Source organism: Mytilus galloprovincialis, chromosome 8 (assembly GCF_965363235.1).
Source record: "Mytilus galloprovincialis chromosome 8, xbMytGall1.hap1.1, whole genome shotgun sequence".
NCBI lineage: Eukaryota > Metazoa > Mollusca > Bivalvia > Mytilida > Mytilidae > Mytilus > Mytilus galloprovincialis.
This window is the reverse complement of record NC_134845.1, coordinates 86843619-86869386: the sequence shown is the minus strand read 5'-3', so window position 1 is coordinate 86869386 and position 25768 is coordinate 86843619. Positions and strand designations below refer to the sequence as shown.

Below are 25768 nucleotides of genomic sequence, written 5' to 3'. Positions count from 1 at the left end.
GATATTCCCGAGCTTGCATTTCCTATCAGGATTTTCTTGATGGAGGGTTGCTGCTCACAAGGACGCTATTAAACTAGGAATTCCAAATGGTGAAGTTGAAATTATCCCTTCGTAAATTTTACGGACGCCATCACGAGTTGTTTGACCGTTATGGAATAACCGTTTCACAAATGATATCGGATATCGGATAGATTTTTTGCGTCGTAACTACAATCCCTTCTCTTTCATGAATGTGACCTACCGAATTAGACTATATACCGGATTTGTTAAGCAACACGACGGGTGCAACATGAGGAGCAAAATCTGCTTACCCTTCAAGAACACCTGAGATCACCCCTAGTTTTTGTTGGGGTTCGTATTGTTTATTCTTTGGTTTTCTATGTTGTGTCGTGTGTGCTGTTGTTTGTTTGTCTTTTTCATTTTTAGCCATGGCGTTGTCAGTTTCTTTTAGATTTCTGAGCTTGACTGTCCCTTTGGTATCTTTCGTCCCTCTTTTCCAAACATTTAAATTGATTGAATTTCATAAGACTTAATTATTTGTTTGATTTCTTTCCGTCTTGTTATGCAAACACAAATAAGCTTGTCTTTAAATCAATGTTAATAGTTTGTATAACATTACATATAATAAATTGTAGGGTTTTTTATTGTCTGAAACATGAAGTCTGTATTGCTTTTGTCATTTTTTTTTTCTGAAATGTAAAATGTTATTGATAGAAGGCATGGTGTAAGTAAATAGTTAAAGATTTACACGATGTTGCATCCCCTTTGTTTTTATTAATATAAGATGAAATAATTTGAACAAACAATATTCGGTGATACACACTGCAATCGTTTAGGTTATATTTAATGTGATTTTATTGGCCTTTTTATCTATTTTAGGAGAAAATATTATAAGAACTTTAAAAGTACGTTATATAGGTGTAGATAAACAGAAGTCCATATGTTGTACAATGTATTATAAGGAGAATAAAAAGGATAGAAGATATCAAGGTTGATTGTTAAAGAAAAACAACAAAACAAATAAAAAAACAATAAAATATTGGAGCTGAAACATTACAATGAAAACTATTATAAACATTTAGCAGCTTAGAATATCTATAAATGGGATAATAAACGGGAAACTCTACGCTACAATTTACGACAAAAGGGACGATTGTTTGTTCCCTGAAACTCCACACTAAAATTTACGATAAAAAGAAACGGTTTTTTGTTTCCTATTGTTAATTTTCCATTTTTAGAGGGTGATGTTACCTTGGCACCATCTTACGGTGTTTATATTTCACAGTTCGTTCGCTATGCCCGTGTCTGTTGTGACGTTTTTTATTTTAACGAGGGCAATCTATGCATTACTGGTAAATTATTAAACCAGGGATATCATTATAATAAATTATAAAAATCTTTACTATTTTTTTCTATAGATATAAAAAATTGGTTTTGAAGTTTGAAAACTTACTTCAAACGGGATAGCACATCCTCATTTTTACGGAAATGTTCTTAACCGTGCCCGGAAATTTAGAAATGATCCTTGTAAACTGATCGCTTCTTTAAATAAACTTATTCTAAAAGGTTACCAACTCAACACTGTAAAACGATCATTGAATATTGTTTTATTGGTATCAATATTGATTTTGTAATCAGTAAATTAAAAGCAAACTAAATATTACTAGTATGTTATATATATATATATATATATACACATTCATGGATCTACAATCTGTCGATACCCGTCACTTGCATTGCACAAGGTCATGTTTTTTCTCTGACTGTTTTTGACGTTTTTAAATTAAATCCTTTGGATGTTGGATGTGTACGGATTGATAGTTTAGTCTTAGATGTATGATTTTTTATTAGTTGTTAGTGGCTTTGAACTGGCTTTCATCTAACTGCGAGTACTCTAAGATCTGTTCCTTGTGTCTTTTTGTTGTCGGGATGTATAAGTACTCGGCCACGACCACTTGTAATTTTGTCCATTTGTTGAGTTAAGCCTTTTTGAAAAGATTTTCATATTTTGTCTTATGTTGTACTGTTATACCACTGTCCCAGGTAAAGGGGAGGGTTGGGATCCCGCTAACATGTTTAACCCCGCCACAGTATTTATGTAAGTGCCTATCCCAAGTCAGGAACCTGTAATTCAGTGGTTGTCGTTTGTTTATGTGTAACATATTTGTTTTTCGTTCAGTCTTTTATACTAATAAGGCCGGCAGTTTTCTAGTTTGAATTGTTTTACATTATCATATCGGGGCCTTTTATAGCTGACTATGCGGTATGGGCTTTACTCATTATTGAAGGCCGTACGATGACCTATAGTTGTTAATGTCTGTGTCATTTTGGTTTCTTGTCGATAGTTGTCTAATTAGCAATCATACCACATCCACTTTTTTTATTAGATAAAGGCAACAGTAGTATTCCGCTGTTCAAAATTCACAATCCATAGAGAAAAAACAAATCAGGGTTAAGAACTAAAACTGAGGGAACCGTATCAAATATAAGAAACTACGACACAACAGAAACATTTACCGAAATGCAACACACACAGAAACGAACTATAATATCCATTTTCCTAACTTGGTACAGTGCATTTTATGAATAAATGGTGGGTTTTAAATATTTCTTTCTCTAACATGCACATTTTTGTTTAATAGTATATATCAAATACGCTAGAAATGTCAATTAAGAGGTTTCATTGTTTTGTATTTTAACAGTTTAGAAAATGATCAGGAGGAACATCATACCGCCTTTTAATGATAAGACGTCTAATATCAAATTGCATAAACCGCTTACCACCAAAATGATATTAACGTAGAAAAAGAGATGATTGTTTTTACTTTCTTTTTAAAGTATTTTGTAGTTAAGCACTCGTGGGGTGGTTAAATTTTCTTATTTAGAAAATAAGAAAAACAAAAGAGAATATGCTAGATTTGTTTTAATAATAAAGAGACATATAAAGCATTACATTTTTTTCTGGTTCGATTTTTTAAAATATGATAAAATTATAAAGAGATGATCAATGATTTTGAAGTAGAAAAATACCCATAAATAACAAGAAAACGTAAAAAAATTTACTTTTTAAAAAAATCATGCATTAAAGCAAACTAAGCAACAACAAAAAAAATAACATAACCACAAAGTACACAACATTCATATGAAAAAGACTCCGCAATACTTGAAAGATAAAAAAAAAACCAATTTGAATTAATAACATGAAATAAATGTTTTTCAGATTTAAATTCTTTCTCAATACATTCAACTGTTTTTATTCTGCAGTTGACAACAATACATGTTTTCGTGGGACGAGAAATGAGATCTTGAAACAATCTATTTACAAATTGTGTGATGCTTTGAACAACATGACATTATTCATGTACAATATATCACGTTTGATGTAATTAATGAAATCTGTTAATTTACATGACAATACCTGATAATAAGTGAATTGAAACTCTACAGCTGAAAAGCTTTTCAAAATTCAAGTGCGTAACCTTTGCTTTTGACGATTTAGAGGTAAACATACCTTATGTAGCAACTATCAATCAGTTCAGACGAAGTTTAACCAAATTTGATATGAAATACAGCATATACTTGTATATTACATTACCATAATGGATTAAAAGTGTTTTGATGACAGCAATACATTAAAGAACACATTCATGAATGTTAATTATAAGATACAATTGCTGCGTATACTTTTGCATCCCGAACATTCTTGCCATGCGTTTTTTTTTTACATAGAATTTGCCTTTTGTAAGTGTTTAGATAGTCTTTGAAAATAGCATGCAATTGCATGTCTTTAAAGTGAACAACCATACAGATGCGATAGGTATTACTGTAAATCAGTAACTTATGTAACTGTTGTTCTATGGGTGGGTATTACACTTGATTTTTTGTTTGTTTTTGTTGATTGTATTACCGTTTGTTAATAAATTATGAATAAATTGATGCAGTAATATCAATGATAATATATCATAGTACAACAAGAATCCTAGTGTTCTATAATAACTAAGATTTTTACTTGATTTTATTTAATACAAATCAGAATTCTTTCTTTAAATAGTAGATATTGGAAACCCAACTTGTACTGTAACATTTACATACATGTACCGTCTGCTATTCTAACTTCATTTTAATATATATCTAACGATAAACTGACCATTTACAACAACACTTTTTTCATTGATCTTAAAATATCCACAAAACACGGGACGTAGAAAAATATTCAAAAGTTTATTATTTTCTGTAATCAGGTTTTCTTTGTCGTTGGTTTTATTCGTTACTTTATATTAAGGTAGATCATAAGTAAATTTTTTTGAGACAGAATTTTCTTATAATTTGCCAAAATGAAGATTTTACTATGCTTTATTCCAAAATGTAATAAAAAGTATGGGTCACTTTGCTATTTTTCAAGCTATGAGTCGTTGAAAATTGCCTAAATGTGGTTAGTTTGTTCATGAAAAAACACATCAGAGTGCATAAAAAATTCTATGAGATATAATTTTGAAATAAATTGTGAAAAGACAGGTTTCATAATATCTTTTACAATATCATGATTTTCTTGATAGCGGGTTGCTGCTCACAAAGAAGCTATTAAACCAGGAGTTTCAAATGGTGAAGTTGAAATCATCCCTTCGTAAATTTTGCGGACGCCATCACGAGTTGGTTGACCGTTATGGAATAACCGTTTCACAAATGATATCGGATATGTTCCTTACGTCGTAACTACAATCCCCTTCCCTTTCATGAATGTGACCTACCGAATTAGACTATTTACCGGATTTGTTATCACATTAGCAACACGACGGGTGCCACAAGTGGAGCAGGATATGCTTACCCTTCCGGAGCACCTGAGATCACCCCTAGTTTTTTGGTGGGGTTCGTATTGTTTATTCTTTAGTTTTCTATGTTGTGTCGTGTGTGCTCTTGTTTGTTTGTCCTTTTCATTTTTAGCCATGGCGTTGTCAGTTTGTTTAAGATTTATGAGTTTGACTGTCCCTTTGGTATCTTTCGTCCCTCTTTTACGAAACTAAAAAGAAAACATTGTGTCATCGTACTTGTTTTCAAGTAAAAATAAAAGAGATTCCACATAAGCCCCGTATAAATTTTGTACTAAAAGAGTTATCTCCCATTAAATAGCTCATTCTAAAAAATATGATTTTAAAAACCAAAACGGTTGATATTTGTTAAAATATTGTGAATAATACAATAAATTAACAAGTTTCTTTATACATATAAACAGTTTAATCATTAAATTGCAAATGTGTTTCCAAATTTGCTTATTTGGGCAAATAAATAGACCGATTTTGTACTGTGATTGTACAATTCAAGATGGCGGCATAGCATGAATCTACCTTAAAAGAACTATGGTATAAGTTTCGTCTATTTATATATTATGTATTAATAATGTCTTGCTTGGACAATTTACGTTTTGCACCTATTGTCGTTGTGCTTCATTACTTTGCTTCATGTCTTGTGAAAGTCCTTATTGATCCAATATCTGAATCAGTACTTTTGATCTATTTACTCATAACAAAATCTTTTTCCAGACCAAAAATATTATATTTTCAAGTATTACCGTTAATGACAAATTTCTATTAGCTAATAATACATTATTTAAACAAATTCGATTTTTACCAACTTCTTGATTGTATTTTTTTCTGAGTGATAAGATGTCTTGAAACGTAGATTCAACGTTTTCCAGTTTACCTAGAATCTTTAGCTATATCAAGAGTACCAGTGGTGCATGTGGTATGAATAAAGGCAAAAGTAGTATACCACTGTTCAAAACTCATAAATCTATGGACAAAAAACAAAATCGGGGCAACAAACTAAAACTGAGGGAAACACATTAAACATCAGAGGAGAACAACGACACAACATTAAAATGTAACACACACAGCAACGGACTAAGCATTAGACAAAATCCGATGAGAATAACCAATATAACATCAAAACCAAATATATGAATTTTGGATAGAAAAGTACCGTGACACGAATGAGTTTCTCATAACTATTTTTGTATTTATAACTATTTTGATTAGTAAATTATATGATTATCATTAATTGCCTTTGTGCTGATGGACCTGTTTGTTTGTCATTTGTAAGTACTTATTTATCAATCGTATCCGTAGCGTTTGATCTATAAAGTCATCCAAATTAACCAATTTTGCTCGTTAAAGATTGTCCATTTCTAACCAACTGTATAGGTTGCATAAATATAAATGAAAATGGAAATTTATATGTCTTTAGTTATCATATCATTTAAACTGACGTTGATTATTAATCATTATTTTTACATCCTTCTTATAATCATTCCTTATGTTCATTAGTATTAAATGGGACTTGTACGATGGTCCAAAGTTCTTAATGAATATAATCAAAGCTGTCAATTGTTACATTTACAGAGGTCAGTATTTAGTTGTTTTAAGTAGTTCAATGACACTAATTAATGAACCTAAAAGTGTTAAAGGTATTAAAACTGTAGCATACAATGATTTTAATGAAGAGTTTATCATGTTAATATGAATTTTAAACTAGAATTTACACAAACTATGCTTGCATTGCAGACGGCTGCTTACATTTAAGCAACCAATTCCACCAAGCATCTGACGATAATTTATAGCTGTGTATTTTTAATGTTTAGCAAACATGTCGAAATATTCATAAAATACATAACTGCATGATTGCTGTACCCATGTTTTCACTATTTTATTAATTATGTCTGTTTAGTTCCCGCATCAATGTAAACATAACGGAATTTGATGAGACTTTCGTACAAAGTGAAATGTTTATCGTTATAAAACCAGGTTTAGGCCACCATTTTTTACATTTGAAAATGCCTGTACCAAGTCGAGAATATGTCAGTTTTTGTCCATTCGTTTTTGAAGTGTTTTGTCATTTAATTGTGCCATGTAAGCAGGGACTTTCCAATTTCATTTTCCTCTGAGTTCAGTATTTTTATGATTTTACTTTTTACATGTGTTCATAAGAATGAAAGAGTCGATCATTAGAAAGAGTTATTTTATTCACTACAAAAACTGGACAATGTTGCATTTTTAGAAAACAATCATGCATGTCTCCAATTGCCAGTTTTGATAGAGTTCAACCTGATGGTTCACTAATAATTTTGACAGGCACTCGTATCGTATAATTCAGATTGGATAATGATGGTCTTGATAAGGGTGGTCTTGATAATGGTGGTATCTTCAAACTGTAAAATATAAAGAAAGAAATATTAACTTTCATACACAGCAAGACTCAGTGATAGCGAAAGAAGTTAATGCTAATGCAAGAACGTTTGTAACGTTTATTTTGATTGGATAACGTCAATTACTTAGTATACATGGCATCAATTATCAAATGATGTTATCGGACGTACGCGCAAGCGCAGACGGCATATGACAGATTTTAAATACATGTTATAACGTTGTTTTCTGTCAGCTTCATTAGAATGAAGATAACAATATTGTATTTTAGGCTCCGACGGCATCAATTGGGGATTAGATGGTCGCAAATACCCGTTTACTGTCTCCGCTAAAGCGTCGCCAGTAAACTTAATTTGCGACCATCCAATCCCCAATTGATGCCGTCGGAGCTTGAAATACAATATAGTTATCTCCTAATTCAACACAAACTCAAAAGATATGTCATCATATACAAGTATAGCGTATCATTCCTAGGCCTGTAACCATTTTACCCTATTATCAAAATAATACAAACAGATTGAATAGAATAATCTTTTCATATACCAATTACAAAGCAACTGAAATAAGAATATTCTATCTATGTCTTTGATTATGTTTGTTCAAGCGTTCCTGCTGATGGTAAATGCAGACACAATTTGTGGTAGGGTAAAAATTTTAAAGTTTTGTCTTAATCTTGAATATGCTAATGGAAAGAACAGATAGTAAAACTGACAAAAAAAAATAAAATGTAACGCTGAGTATTACTCAGAGCTTACATTGGCAGCAATTCGTGTTCCTCTAGAAATGCTAACATGATAAAAGTCTCTAGTCGACTTTTTGTAAGAGTTTCTATTTTTAATTTATGAACTCTTACCAACAATCGAGTTCTTGATAAATAACTTTCAAGTAATATTAGTAGATCACATCTGTAAATATCAATAACGTTAACAAATACAAAATTTACAAAATGAATATACGGACTGATTTTAAATACTTGCATCCATCGTTATGAGGGTTATTAACCGTTTACTATGCTGTTGACATGTGCCATGCCGGGGCCTTTTAAAAATGACTATGCGGTATGGATTTTGCTCATTATTGAGAGTCATACGGTTACCTACAGTTGGGTCTAGACCAAGCTTTACATAAAGTAAATGCATATTAACGCCTCGTGCACATATTTCGTAAATTAACTTTAATTACGTTAAATTGGTCAAAATGGAAATTTCTAATGTCTACTGTCTACCCAAGTGATTGTGTAAATTAAGAAATAAACTTTTACGATTCAATATTTTGATGAAAAGAGGACATGTTGACATTATAAATTGAGGCATACCAAATTTTTAGTATTTTTTTCCCCAATATTGCTGTCATTTATATTAATCCATTCATCCTGATATAAAAATATAGCTACTTTACTATGAGGATATTAAAATTTACATAGTGAAGTGCCAAAATGGTCAGTTTCTATTAATGCGGACAAATAATTTTGTTATGCGGGTCAGTCTGAGGTATGCAAACTTCTGATATGTGTTTACAGTTCAATATTTTGAATAAATGAGGACATGCTGGCATTATAAATTGATGCATACCAAATTGTTTAGTCATTTTATTCTACTATTGCTGTCATGTCGAGTACTCTCAAATCGTATTTTCTTGTTAATTCGACCTGTTGATACTGTTTATAATGCTTTTTTGTTATTTCAAATTTATATGGATCTTGTCTATATACCAGCTTTGATTATTTAGAATATCTTTCAATTTTCACTTCTTCTTACTACATTTGTATAAACTTCAAGATTTACCTGTATTTTTTTCAAACCGTTTTTTGTTCTAAAGTGAAGATTTTCGAAGGGTTAAATATTTCGTACTGGTGTCTTGCCATGGCTTTGTTTGGACTTGTTTTTTTTTGCCTTTTGGCCTTGAATGTTTGTCCCTAATATTTTATTAACTGTGCTTTTGCATTCAGATATCGCAGATCAAATTTATTAGTTCATAGTGTATTCATTTACGTTTTTTGATTCAGTTAAGCCTGCCAATTTATATTTTACCGTGTGTTTTTCTATGTTGTGATGTTATGCTATTGTTTCAGGAAAAAAGGAGAAGGTTTGGATCCATTACAACGTTTAATTCCGCTGCAAATGTTTGCACCTGTCCAAACTTGGGAATCTGATGTACAGTAGTTGTCGTTTGTTTATGTAATTTATACGTGTTTCTCGTTTTTTTTTATATAGATTAGACCATTGGTTTTCTTGTTTGAATGGTTTTAGACTTGTTATTTTGGGGTCCTTTATAGCTTGTTGTACGGTGTGAGCCACAGCTCCGTGTTGAAGGCCGTACCTTGACTGATAATGGTTAACCCTTTTTTTTAATTGTTATTTGGATGGAGAGTTGTCTCATTGACACTCACACCACATCTTCCTATATCTATATGTATTAAACAATCTATCCTTGTATTAAAATATAACTGATTTACTATACGGTTAATAAGATCTACACAATAAAGTGCAAATATGGTCAGTTTATGTTGATGCGGACAAATAATATTGTTAGACAAGTCAGTCTGAAGTAAGAACACTTCTGATATGTGTTTACAATTCAATATTTTGAATAAAAAGAGGACATGATGGCATTACAATTGATGCCTACCGAATTATTTAGTCATGTTTGCATTATTGCTGTCATATGTATTATACTCTCCATCCTGATATAAAAATATAATTGATTTACTGTGCGGCTAATTATAGTTTCATAATAAAGTGTCAATATGGTATGCTTTGGTTGATGCAGACATATAATTTTGTCCTACCAGTCAATCTGAGGTATGAAAACTTCTGGTTTTTGTTAACGATTCAATATTTTGATTAAAAAGAGGAAATGCTGGCACTCTCAATCGATGAGAACAAAATTTTGCTGTCCAATATAACTGTCATTCGTATTATACAGTCCCTCCTGATCTAAAAATATAACTGAATTACTGTGCAGCTATATAGATTTACTTGATGAAGGGCAAATGTTGTTAGGTTTGGTTAATGAGGTCAAATAATTTTATTTTCTACGAGTCATTCCGAGTCAGACAGTCTGAGATGTGAAAACTGCTTGATTTTGGTGATGATTTAATTATTTGATTAAAAAAAAACATGCTTGTACTGTATATTTGTGCAGAAAGGAAATTTTTTATGTTAACTTTCAATTAATCAAAAAGATGTAATAGCATTATTAATTTACTGTTATCGTCAATATCACGTCAATTGAAAATGAACCCTTGGTCTTTTAAAGGATACTACAGATACAGTTAAGTCTGCCTCATATCTTGACTTACATCTAGAAATTGACAATGAGGGTCGGTTGAAAACAAAACTTTACGACAAAAGAGATGATTTCAGCTTTCCAATTGTGAACTTTCCATTTCTAAGTGGCAACATTTGAGCAGCTCCTGCATACGGGGTATACATCTCTACCGAAATTTCGGAGTTTACGCACAGTTAATACGGCGTGTACTTGAAGTGCACGCGAGTAAACACCGTCTACGTGTAATGCTTGGTCTGCACCCAACTGTACATTGTTAACTTCTATCATACTGGATCTTTTTTTTAATCTTATTTTTTTTACCGTTTTTTACTTTTATTTCAAAAAATTGTAAAGGAAACACAAGAGATGCGAATGACATCAACGCCACACCCAATCGTTAAGTTTCAACTGCCAACGCAAAGGCTAAAAAATATACGAAACAAAACAAGACAACTAATCAATCAACAGTAAACAATACACAAAAGTAAAAAAACCAACATAAAAGCCAAAGACTGCGCAACAGGAACCCTACCACAAACTTGGGGAGATCTCAGGAATCTAATGTTTCGGAAGAATAAGCAAATACTGCTTCACAAATGCAACTGCCTTTAAGAAGTCAGCTTCATATGCATAAAGGAACAACTCTACAAAAAACGGGGCCACAGTTGGTTCCCATGAAAATGCCGATTATTTGTTGAAAAACAGATCAAACGTAACAGATTTGTTATGTTAATGATGAAATCAAACATCTTTATAATGTCATTTTCAAAGAGTACTTGTTTAGATTTGATTGCGTTTTTAGTTTAGAATTGGGTATACTCGCATGTAAATGCCAATAATTACATTGACTATTGACAAATATCATAATAAGAATAACCTATATTTGACAAGACACAAAATTTTGAATGAGACATCAAACTATGTATTTCAACATTTGGAAAATTACTCGTGATCCTAGGAGCCTCATGTTAATTAGACAATGTTGTTGGCTGTCCATTTTTGATTTTTTTGTGGTATTCAACTGGCACGTCAATGTAATCGAGACTAGTGACTGTTAATAGAGAGTACAAATGTAGGTACTGTTTATCAAAAACTAGGGACTGTTAATCGAAAGTAGTGACTGTTAATCATAATAAAAAATATTTCTATTACCTAAATAAATTGAATTTTTCCAATCGCTACCACATTTTCGTCCTGGTTCTCCGTTACAATCGTAATCGCATTCTGCTTCTGGAATTTTTGGATATTTAATTTCAATCAGGACATTTCCACACAGACAAAAGGAACCTACCTACAAATTTTAAATTATAATTGGTGAACAGCTGGACATGTTGATTAGAAAATAGAACTTTACCTAGAGGCAGAAATGAACGATATTTTATCGGTATTTTTTATGTGCAATTAAGGTAACCAGTTCATAATGTGGAACTTTAAATAATGAAGAGGTTCAACGTTGAATTGTTGTAGTGATTATTTTCTTAATGTGTTGAAGTCCCATTCGTGATCTTCTGTTGTTTTTTTTCTCTTTGATTGGATTTTTGTTACTTTGACATATTCCCCATTTACATTCGCAATTTTTCTTGATCATTTCCTGTTCGACTTTTTGTAGAGGGTACAGTTATTAATGTATATTCAATTCACGGTTGCTTGACATTAAATTGATTTTTGTTAACCTAAGTTAAAACGGTCTTTTAAAATATTGAAAGATACGAACTTGCATGCCACAAAATCGGTATCCACTGCAATGTTGCTTACAGAATGCAAGAGACATGGAGAAGCTGCTTGTCATGTTGTGTTTCAAGTGCCTGCTAGCATCATCCTTGTAACAACCTAGATAATCTGATCTCTCTACAATAAAAACAACTAAGTTGATGAAAGGGATCGAGGCAAAAGATTCTGAACGGACATTGAAACTCAAGAGTTGAAAAAAAATACAACGTTTTAGCTAAAAAAAAAAAAAGGAGACCAACAGAAAAAAGTACGAACCATACCAAAAATCGAAGGTGATATCTGCTGCTCCAGAAGTATATAAGGGTCGATCTATACCGATGTATAAAGTGTAAATTGTAAATCGTAAAACTAGCGTGTGTTTCAATGAAATCTATAAAATAATTTGTAGATATTTTTTAATATCTTTTGTGCGTTGATGTTTTTAAAAGTATCATGTGCTTTTTTTCATATCAGAATAAGAACAATTGGATTATTGCTGAAATCGGTTATGAGTACATGTAATGTTCCTTATCTATTGTTGTGGCCTGTTGAGTCGAGTTAAGCAGTTCGCAGTATAAATGACTGTTAACGAAGTAAAAAGCAGTATACCCAGCGTATCTAGTGCATCTTAACATACACATTATTGGTCCCAAATTGCAAAACACTTTGAGTATCTGAGATTCAAGGTACTTGCCACTATGAAAAACTCCACCAGATACTAAATACACCATTGTGATAATTAAGTGGATGACCATTGCTCTAATAATCAACATTGTCCTAGAACAATACAAGTATGTTTAACGTTGGAGTGTGTGTCCTTAACACCTATCTGAAAAAAATCAAAGTATCATATATCTGATGTGCAAACGTGTATATTGAAATTTACTGTATTGCATTCCGTTGACAAATGAAAAAATAGAAGAAGAAAACAAGATTATAATACATCAATGTACGTGTGTTAGTATATGGATAAATAAATGAACATACTAGTACAGGAATGTATGGATGTTTATATTAAGGTAGTTAGACTTTCATACGCAGCTTAGTAAATAGATCAACAGTGAATATGAATTCATTCATTAAAGTCATATGAAACGAGTTTCTTGAATAATTTGATTTTATCGAAATTTTTAAACAAATGCATGAATATATATTAAACTTAGTTCTGCATGCACGTTTTGTTTTACATTTAATATACATCTATAACGTAGTATCGTCATATGATATTTCATTCAGTGATAGTTGAATGAAATTTATTAACTTTTCATCTTAAAAAGGAAAAACTAGACTATCAAGATAAAACATTGTTCAACTTGAAATAAAATGAAGTTTCATATGACTTTAAACCCTAATTAGTACTACACAACACGTTTACAAACTTATTATATCTACAACAGAATAATCAAGGATGATTGCAACAAAATAACAGAAGAGAAAACAAATACAATTAAAAATCATTCGAACTAAATGCAACACAATTTTATAAATACTGATACATTGCAATCAAAATTTAAGTAATATCCGATACCAAATACTAGTTAATATATACATAGTTTGTTACATTCTTCTAAAGGTGTAATCCAGCTTGGTAAAAACATATCTTTAATACGTGTTTTAAGCCTGTAATTCAGTGCGTGTCGTCTGTTTATGTGTTACATATTTGGTTTTTGTTTATTGTTTGTACATAAAAAGGCCGTCATTTGAATTGGTTTTCATTGTCATTTCGGGGCCTTTTTAGCTGACTATGCGGTATAGGTTTTGCTTATTGTTTAAGGCCGTACGGTGAACTATAGTTGTTATACCACATCTTGCCTTTTGTAGTAAATGATTAGAATGAATGCTAACTCATACTATCGAGCTGAAGTTGTTTGAGTCTTCCAAGAAACCGCTTTTGGGGACCGCATCGTTCATTGAGGTCAAATTATCATTATATATTCAATTGTTAAACATATTAAACATTGAATTAAAAAGAATTTTAAAAAAGGTGGAACAGGAAAGAGGAATTGTACCTACCATTTAATCAAATATAATTATATTTTACATTTACAATATCAAAAAAAATATGTGGAAGTAAACAATGAATGACTACCTCTACATAACAATAATCAAGTATATTTGTTGCACTCAATAAACATGATAAATAAATCTACCCATAAAATCAAAACCGAAGGGTATATAAATTAAAATATTATATATATCTTTACCTTCACCAGTAGAAAAACAGTACACACACAATGTGTCGTCCGTTCTTTATCGATATCGTGTTATAGACTCTAAAATATATAAAAGGTATACGGATATTCAATTTTGTTTCCTTATTTTATTAGTATCCAGTAAAACTGCGTAAAATAATTCGCTTTTGTTTATTAAACTGTTTAATTGACTTTTTCATAACTACATCCGTTCATATACTATATTATTTAAACATTATTTGAAAAAATATAGAATAATGGTTCATCTATGTGTTGAAGTTTAACAGCTTGTGACTTATATTTTAGTCCCTTGTGCATTAAATTTGATCAATTCGTATGGATGACCAATATATGAACGGATGTAGTTATGAAAACATGCAGAAGTTAAAGAGAGTCAAGGGATGGACTTTTTAATTAATTATTCTAACTATCTTTAAGTATCGCAAATCGCTCGTAAACCGCACGTAGCAAAACGTTACGTTAGAATCCGTAAATGCATATGACGATGGTTTTAACGATTTTACAGCGTGAGTCTACGATTTATTTAAAGATTATTTTTAAAAGTAAAATAACAAGTGCTTGCTCGTTCTGAATGGTTTCAGTCTTGGCGTGTCACGACTGCTTTGTGAATTGTTTTGAGCGATAACCAGCATGTTGCGTGTAGTTACTAGTTCTTACTTTTATCGTTTATATTCTTATGTATTGTTTACAATTGGGAAAGAAAAGATATAAAGTTTTCGAATTCGTGAAGACTCGTTCTAACACGTTACTATTAGTTACATCACGTAAACGGGTTGAAACTAACACGTTAAAACTTCGATGATTAAAAACAACTCATCATAGATACCAGGAATTGACATTTATTATTTGCGCCAGACGCGCATTTCGTCTATAAAAAAAACAAACACACATCAGTGACGCTCGAATCAAAAAGTTAAAAAAAAATCAATAAACTGCTGGTAAAAATGTTCGCCCTTTGTTCGTATTTACAGTGGAACAACTCGTAATGGATCTTATCAAATCGGCAGTAGCTCGTAAATATAGAATAAAAGACTTTTTGTTTTTGATACTGACTTGATCACAGTAAAATATCAGGTGAGCCTGATATTTCCTGTGATAAAGTCAGTCTCAAAAACAAAAAGTCTTTTATTCTGTTTATCGATAATTTAAAAAAAAATAAAAATCACTACTGTAACAATAATAGAGAAAATAACAAACGAACTTCTTTTTCGCGTCGAATCACGGCGAATCACACTTGACGTCAAAGGCTGCATAACGTCATTTGAAATTTTGTCACAGTGCAGTAAACATGGCGTTCTCTTACACAAAATGAAAAGGAATTATTGCATGCGTTTCATTAATATTCCGCTTTGGACATGACACTAACAATGGCAAATATAATGGTAGCATACCGGTAAGTCAAATTTCTTTATTTTTCACAAAGCATCAGCATAGTGATAGTCAGAAATAAGAATGATACGATATGAATCTGACAGCAGATTTTTCATCGATCATCATTTACTGTTCAACGACACGTTATAATTTATATTTTACTTAGTTTAATAAATAAAATTACATTTATTTTGTCATTATTCGCTCAGTGTTCATCCGATGAAAACGATCACATTGATTTCAAATAATTTTAAGAAAGCACTGTGAGGTGAGAAGACATTTATACAGGAGACAATGTAAGCTGACTGTAAATTATCTGAACAAGCTCATTTCCTGTCGACTTCATAATCATTTCAAACATTTTAATAGACGTCACTAAACTTTTAGCTTATAATTCTTGCTTTTTCAAAGTCATGTTAATTTATTTTCAACACGGACCAGAAAAATAAAACCTGCGGTTACCTTTAATTTCAGAAGCAAATTTAGAGGTAGGCGATCCGGGTCACAGTTATCCCTTATAAAGGCTACAATTCTGGTCAAAGCAGACTTTTATAGTTTGGTGTCCCCGGTTACGCCCCTTTTTTAAATTTATCCTAGATCCGCATATGAATATCACGGTTCACTTTTTTGTTCTTTGTTCTATGAATATCTGTCATATTGACAATGACACCACATCTTTTAAAATTGTATATGATGGTCCCACAAAAATGTCGAAAATACGTAAATTTCATTTTTTTCTAGCTTCTCTCATGCGATAGCGGTACCTTTTTAGTAACTATTTATGCGTTGCGTTTAAATTTGAATTGTAACACTTTATAGTGACTGAACAGGTAAAACAAATACTTCTCAAGAAACAGAAAAAGAAAACTACTTGGAACAGCACCATCTATGTATAGGTTAAGGTATGGTATGAATAAAAACTCCGCATGGACGATATGTTATTTGTACTTAATATAACGCATTTTTTTTTTAAAGTCTATCGGTTCTTTCATGCATTTGCTGTTCACATTTTCACAACAATCGTTCATAAAGGCTGAACTGAAAGTTTAAAACAATGTAAAGTGTTTCATTCGCCAAAAATCTCGTGCGTTTCTGCGAAAAAAATCACGCGCAATTTTGTGAATGAAAGGGGAAAGTAGATCCTTACGCGTTGCATTCGTGCATGTCATTTGCGTACTAACCCAATGATTTTTATATCACGGCCAGTCCACTGATACTGACATTACAAGCGAGTACACATCAAAGGAAAAATGTACAAATTACCGATAAAGTTTTTAAAAAGCCCAAAAACCATACAAATCGTGGGATCGTTGAGTTGATGCAGTCCGTTAGAAAAAATCCGAGTAAGTGAAAGGAGCATTAACAAAATAACAGTAATAAGAAGCTAGTCATTATAATGATTTCATTTTAGTCTTCTTTATTTCTATACTATTAAAAAATGGATTAGTTCAAAACAGTTACTATATAAAAGAAGATTATGTATGAATTTTTGAAACACTAAGGCTTTTCTACCTCAAGAATTGATTACCTTAGCTATATTTGACTAAGCTTTTAGGAATTTTGGTCCTCAATGCTCTTCAACTTCGTACTTTTTTTTTGCCTTTTTCATTTTTTGGATTCAAGCAAGAGACCAAATGACATAGTAACTGATAACGTTTGGTCACCGTTCGGCCTTCAACGATGAAAAACCAATACTGCAAAATCAGCTATAAAAGGCCACGACATGTCTAATGTTAAATATTTCAAACGAAAAAATGAACAACATAGTTAATGTAAAATATTTAATCAAGGAAAAACACATAAGAAACACAAAAACAAAGACAATGATTTATGGCCAGAAGACAAACAGAAATGGTTAGACAATCAGTATTCATAATAAATTCTACTTTATACATGTATAAAACAAATCAGCCATTATTACCCATTGTAATACCGATTGTCTGTTGAAATAAAAATCCTCTAAACTCAACAAATACATTATTGATCAAAAAGTCCAGCAATCTGATTATATCATCTTCAGTATATGTTCTGATAGATTTAGTGTGGTTCATCACATGATAAGAATTATCATAGCCCAAAACAAGAAATTTTTATCTACGATTCACATTTTTATAGAAAATGAAAACTGTTATTCCTTGGTTTTCGATTGTTGCTGTGCTACATATTTGAGTTTAGTTCATTATCCTGTACATAAGTTAGGCTTTTAGTTTTCTCGGTTGGATTGTTGGTCATTTTGTCTTTATTGGAGAGTTATCGCATTGGCAACCGTACCAAATATTCTTATTGTATGTGATATACTGACGAATATTTGCTTGAATAAAGTCATTGGCCATTTCAAAATCAAAAGGATTGTGGCTAATGTAACTTTTCGTACCACAAAATCAAAATTCAGTCAATTCATTGGTTGAATTTCCAATCTTTCGAAGGCTTATGACCAATCACGACGTGAATTACACTTTTGACAAAATACTTAGAATGCATTAGATTCTGAAAAAGCGTAAAATGACACGTTTATTCGGCCAAATCTATTTAACATAGTTATCGACACAGTGAGTTATACAAATTTGACTCGTACTCGTACTGAATGATGTGAAGTCATTTCTACTTAAAATCGAGAATATGTTTGACGGTGGACGAATTGAAGCCTATCAGTTGGCTGAATCCGAAAATATAAAAAGTGCTTTGCCATGCAAAATTAAATGTACACGTTTTTCAAACACGAGGCACGAAAACCAACGTTCGCAGGGGTGATGTCCTGGTGTTTAAAAGTAAACGAAATCTTTTGATAATGCTATGAAACCAAATTAAACGGCCTTATATAAAAATAGAATGAGAACTAGAGTATGCCATTTTTTTAGCCAACAATATGTTTATGCTGCGGGTTTTAGGGTGTGGTTTTTTTTTGGGGGGGGGGAGGGGGAGGAATGTCAAAAAAAATATATAAGATTGAACCTGATTTTATAGCTAGCTAAATCTCTCACTTGATTGATAGTCGCATTAAGTTCAATTAGAAATCCAAACAGACTAATAGCTAAAAATTTAAAAAAAAAATCGGTGTACAGCAGTCAACTTTGTGTTATTATCTTAATCACTATAATAAACAAACAAATATGTAACAAAGCAGCACTTAAAGGCATATAAACAACGCACATTAGCAAAATTGAAAGACAAGAATACAAATACACAATTATGGGATGTATAAGTACAGAGCCATGTCATATGTAACAAAAAAAAAACACAAAAAGGCATATAGACAAAGCAGATAATCCAAAATAAAGACAAGAATACAAAAATTTAGAGCACTGTCAAAATCGAATTAAGTGCAAACAGAGATAAATATATCCATGTTTATTCTTTCTTAGGGAGACCATTCGATATAAGTATTGGTGACGCTCGATTTTAACGCGATATCTTACTAGTGCTTTTCATAATAATATTATTATCAGAACTTGCATAATGTCTATTAATAATATGATTACTAAGTGTACACATATATTAATCATTTAATTCTGGTTGGTTGCTCTAGGTATGTCTTATTACATGACTTATTATATGTTGATTTAGGAAAACTATGATCAACGAATTGTATTGCTTAAGTATATCAATCTAAATAAATATAATTACTCAATATTTTAGACTGACAACCATGAAAAGTGACTTTATAAAACTTGATTATTGATGTGTAAATATGATATAAAAGCAACGAAGGAAAGTAAAAGAATATATATCCTTAAACAAAAACTAGATTTGTCTGTTAAAAGATTTAAATATTTTGCTACGACCTTTTTTAAATGAATTAGAGAACCGTATCGTTATTGTAAATAAATACATATGAAGTTCAGATGAGACGTCAATTTAACCTAATGACACAAATAACACTAGATGTTTTGGTCGACATGATTGTGTAAATAAACATAGATACCAGGACTAAATTTTGTATATACGACAGACGCGCGTTTCGTCTACAAAAGACTCATCAGTGACGCTCGAATCCAAAAATGTAAAAAAGGCCAAAATGAAGTACAAAGTTGAAGAGCATTCAGGACCAAAATTCCTAAAGGTATTGCCAAATACAGCTAAGGTAATCTATACCTGAGGTAGAAAAGCCTTAGTATTTCAAAAACTCAAACTTTTGTAAACAGTAAATGTATATATTATATAACCATATCAATGATAATTCATGTCAGCACAAGTGTTGACTACTGGAATGGTGATACCTTCGGGAAATAAATCTCCACCAGCAGTGGCATCGACCCAGTGGTTGTAAATAAACTCATCATAGATACCAGGATTAAATTTTGTATATACGCCAGACGCGCGTTTCGTCTACAAAAGACTCATCAGTGACGCTCGAATCCAAAAATGTCAAAAAGGCCAAAATGAAGTACAAAGTTGAAGAGCATTCAGGACCAAAATTCCTAAAGGTATTGCCAAATACAGCTAAGGTAATCTATACCTGAGGTAGAAAAGCCTTAGTATTTCAAAAACTCAAAATTTTGTAAACAGTAAATGTATATATTATATAACCATATCAATGATAATTCATGTCAGCACAAGTGCTGACTACTGGGATGGTGATACCTTCGGGAAATAAATCTCCACCAGCAGTGGCATCGACCCAGTGGTTGTAAATAAACTCATCATAGATACCAGGATTAAATTTTGTATATACGCCAGACGCGCGTTTCGTCTACAAAAGACTCATCAGTGACGCTCGAATCCAAAAATGTAAAAAAGGCCAAAATGAAGTACAAAGTTGAAGAGCATTCAGGACCAAAATTCCTAAAGGTATTGCCAAATACAGCTAAGGTAATCTATACCTGAGGTAGAAAAGCCTTAGTATTTCAAAAACTCAAAATTTTGTAAACAGTAAATGTATATATTATATAACCATATCAATGATAATTCATGTCAGCACAAGTGTTGACTACTGGGATGGTGATACCTTCGGGAAATAAATCTCCACCAGCAGTGGCATCGACCCAGTGGTTGTAAATAGACTCATCATAGATACCAGGATTAAATTTTGTATATACGCCAGACGCGCGTTTCGTCTACAAAAGACTCATCAGTGACGCTCGAATCCAAAAATGTCAAAAAGGCCAAAATGAAGTACAAAGTTGAAGAGCATTCAGGACCAAAATTCCTAAAGGTATTGCCAAATACAGCTAAGGTAATCTATACCTGAGGTAGAAAAGCCTTAGTATTTCAAAAACTCAAAATTTTGTAAACAGTAAATGTATATATATAACCATATCAATGATAATTCATGTCAGCACAAGTGTTGACTACTGGGATGGTGATACCTTCGGGAAATAAATCTTCACCAGCAGTGGCATCGACCCAATGGTTGTAAATAAACTCATCATAGATACCAGGATTAAATTTTGTATATACGCCAGACGCGCGAATCGTCTACAAAAGACTCATCAGTGACGCTCTAATTAAAAAAATGTTAAAAAGGCCCTTGTTTGTCATTATTTTATTTACATCAGATTACAATTCGTTTTATGTCATTTACATGTACGCTATCGATAGCATTTATACATTGCTGCGCATAAATGAAAATGAATTACTTTAAATTATAAAGAAAAGTGAGACCTGTTAAAAATCTGATTTTTGAATGAATAAATATCTTTTGTAATAAAGAATTATAGTATACCTGTCTATCGTTTATAAAGCTTTAGATCCTATGCTACTGATCAAATGATTACCTTTTTAGAAGATAATAACAACGGTCCTTCAATGAATACATTGTGAAATGTTTTTAAAATTTTTATTGAAAAAAGTCAATGAAAATCTTAACTGATCATGATTTTGATATTTGACAATGTTTGATTAGGAACTTTTCGTTTTCAATATTGATCGGAGCCCGGTATATTTGTGGTGTTACTTTTTTGTACTAGGACAAGACGATATTTCTATTTAAGTCTCACCTTTTACATGAAATTAACTTTTCATTTATATGTAGCAACTTTTCATGTTTTCTTCGACTTTTTTTCAGTTTTAATACTTGATTATAAAGCTTAAAAGAGGGACGAAAGATACCAAAGGGACAGTCAAACTCATAAATCTAAAACAAACTGACAACGCCATGGCTAAAAATAAAAAAGACAAACAGAAAAACAATAGTACACACGACACAACATAGAAAACTAAAGAATAAACAACACGAACCCCACCAAAAACTAGGGGTGATCTCAGGTGCTCCGGAAGGGTAAGCAGATCCTGCTCCACATGTGGCACCCGTCGTGTTGCTTAAGTGATTACAAATCCGGTAAATAGTCTAATTCGGTAGGTCATATTCATGAAAGGGTAGGGGATTGTAGTTACGACGTAAGGAACATATCCGATATCATTTGTGAAACGGTTATTCCATAACGGTCAACCAACTCGTGATGGCGTCCGTAAAATTTACGAACGGATGATTTCAACTTCACCATTTGGAACTCTTGGTTTAATAGCTTCCTTGTGAGCAGCAAACCTCTATCAAGAAAATCATGATAGGAAATGCAAGCACGGGAATATTTATGTTCGTCGAAGCCTTTCTGAAATAAAATCTTTAAAACTTACAGTATCTAATATGTGACGAGAGTTTACAGGACCCCAGACGTTTGCCAGGTACATAAACAAGTTGTCGGATTAAAGTAGTTTCTATATCTCAACCCTGCTCCACTTACACGACGGGTGTCACATCTGGAACAAGATCTGCTTACCCTTCCGTAACACATGAGATCACCCCCAATTTTTGGTTGGGTTCGTGTTGCTAAGTTTTAAGTTTTCAATGCTATGTCTTATGTACTGTTATTTGTTTGTTTGTCTTTTTCTTTTTTAGTCATGGTGTTGTCAGTTTATGAGTTTGAGTGTCCCTCTGGTATATGTCGCCCCCTTTAAAGCTTTCTTATTGAACTAACAATAATAGTTAAAACAAAAATCAACTGATGATATTATCATAAAAAAACTTTTTTTCTTTTTCTTATATAGATAAAAACAAAAATATACAAAACAAATTTGCAGGTTATTCATGTAAACTTTATGCAAAATCATTATAAAACAGGTAAACAACATTACTTTAACTTAAAAATAACTTAAATTTTTATACACAATCATCAGGTTATTTATATGTAAATGAAGTTATTATATTACTGGTCTTTCATTACGATATAAATTCAATAAGAAATGTAATCAAACGCGGGTAATATTCAACCCACTGATAATAGATATTTTGATTTTACTTTATTTAGAACTAAAGTTATATTATAAGTTATTACAAATATGTATAGAAAACTTTCGTACGCGATATAAATATGTATTTATTTTAGGGTTTGGTTTGATTGAAACTTTGTCAAAATATATTTAATAGGGCGACCATGGGTTATTTCATGAAATGTTTGTTCATAGAAGTGATATTAATATCACGCTTGTATTTGAAAATTCATTGTATAAGAAATTGTACAAAAGTCTCAGCTTTGAAACAAATTAAAAATCATGCATTTTTAAAGTTCTGAATTAAATCAAAGTTGAAATTCAATGGCGAATACGTGGAGTAATTAGTACTTGAATGTTTAAATTTGACTTGTGTTTTGACCGAGAACACAGCGTGTTTGTTTTGATTGTATCATTTGTTATATTTCAACTAATAGATAAATAATACTGTCATTGATACTTTATGAAATTTTCTTTTGATCTAACAGACTGATAATTTCCTTTCTCTGCACAGTATCGTTAGAAACCAAGGGCGCACTGCCCGTTGTCCATGAAATTAACAACATCGTCGTAGGTAAAATAGCAATAAACAGATTATCATTGGTCATCTCAACTCGTCGTACCGACTCCATCGAGAAAATCAATAGCGTTAAGATGATCAACGATAATCTATAAATATTTAAAACCTTTGTAAACAAAGTAAGGACAATAATAGACTGCTGTAAAAGTGAGAGGTTTAGCGCTATAAAACAAGGTTCAATCCACCATTTTCTACCTTTGAAATACCTGTAACAAGTCAGGAATATGTCAGTTGTTGTTTCATTCGTTTGATGTGTTTTGTAATTTGATTTTGCCATGTGATTAGGGACTTTCCGATTGAATATTTCTCGGAGTTCATTATTTTTGTGATTTTTACTTTTTACACATATTTTGCAAAATCACGTGAATTTGCCAACTTCAAGGACTGCTTGATAAAGACAACAGTAGTATACCGCTGTTCGAAATTCAGAAATCGATTGAGAAAAAAAATCCGGGTTACAAACATAAACTGTGGGAAACTCATCAAATATAAGAGGAGAACAACGACACAACATAAAACAGCATTAAAATGTAAAATACACAGAAACGAACAATGAAAGTCCCAACTATGTATTGGCTTCCGAAGCTACACAAAGCACCTTACAAATATAGATTTATTTCGTCTTCTTCTATTCTTGTTACCAGTACACTTGGTAGAATCAAAAACCTGATAATAAATTGTTCAAATAAGGCCTTCGAAAATAGTGGAATTAATTACTTTTTGAATGTCAAAAACTCGTTGGAAGTACTTGATAAATTGCATGCTTATATTGGTTTTTTTTTATCTGTTCAAAGTTTTGATTTTTTTACCCTATATACCATATTGCCTCACATTCTCATTATGAAAAAATTCACACAGCTTATTAAACGGGCATTTAAAAACTTTTTTAAGTCAGAATGTGAATATATATGTTCAAACTCTTTTAGGTCATTTTTTAGTAGCAATCAACAAAAAAACTATGTCAATTGGACATGCCTTGATACTATATCTGCCCTTGAATTTTTACTTGATAACATATTTGTTCGCTTTGAAGAATCCGTATATCGTCAGGTTATCGGAATTCCAATGGGGACTAACTGTGCACCACTTATTGCGGATCTGTTTTTGTATTGCTATGAGTTACAATTTATGACAAAAATCAGCAAAGACCCATCGAAACAACATCTGATACACAAATTTAATAATACTTTTAGATATTTGGATGATATTTTGGCTCTCAATAATGACGACTTCAGGATGTATAGTAAAGAAATTTATCCGGTTGAACTTACTTAAAATAAAGCTCATACTAACAATGACCACTGCCCTTTCCTCGATCTTGATATCTATATCATTAACGGAAAGCTTAATACTAACATTTATGATGAAAGAGATGATTTCTCATTTCCTATCTTTTATTATCCAGTTTTAGATGGTGACGTTCCCTTGTCACCATCTTACGTTGTTTATATATCTCAACTTGTACGATTCGCTAGTGCATTTAACAATGTTTTAGATTTCAACCAGAAAAATTTATGCATGACAGAAAAATTATCACACCAGCTAGTTTTCGATATCATAAACTAGTCAAAACATTTACTAAATTGTATCATCGGTATAAGGACATCATTCGTACATATAGCTCAACATGCAGACTTCTTGAACGTTCAGGTAATTCACATATAATATTTTATTTGAAATATTCTTTATAAAGCACACAAATGTCAGTATTCACCTCAGAAGCTTACAAAACCTTTAAATAGACTTATTAAGAAGGGATATAGTTACGATACTGTTCTCAGGTCATTAAAGATTGCATATTTTGGCGTCAATATTGATTAATTTATAGGGTCTTTGCATCGGAACTAAACACATTTATTTAAAAACCAGTTGTTGGCATGACACGGGTTTTGTTCTTCTCATATTTGTTATGATGGTATGATACTAAACCTCTCACGGGAAGTATTGTGCCTGATATTCATATGATGAAGACATAATCTTTCAATCAGTTTAATTGAAGTCTGGAGCTGGCATGTCAGTTAACTGCTAGTAGTCTGATGTTATTCATGTATTATTGTCATTTTGTTTATTTTCTTTGGTTACATCTTCAGACTCGGACTTCTCTTGAACTGAATTTTAATGTGCATATTGTTATGCGTTTACTTTTATGCATTGGCTAGAGGTAGAGGGGGAGGGTTGAGATCTCATAAACATGTTTAACCCCGCCGTATTTTTGCGCCGGT

The 25768-nt window shown here is 31.8% G+C and overlaps 1 long non-coding RNA gene across 1 annotated transcript; it reads right to left on the bottom strand.

The window, feature by feature from the left end:
• Positions 1 to 7003: 7003 nt before the first annotated feature.
• On the bottom strand, positions 7004 to 12278 carry LOC143042739 (uncharacterized). The gene is made up of 3 exons (XR_012968110.1): positions 12181 to 12278; positions 11619 to 11757; positions 7004 to 7201 (listed from the first exon to the last, which is right to left on the bottom strand). It is a non-coding gene; the product is annotated as an uncharacterized LOC143042739 (long non-coding RNA).
• Positions 12279 to 25768: the final 13490 nt, after the last annotated feature.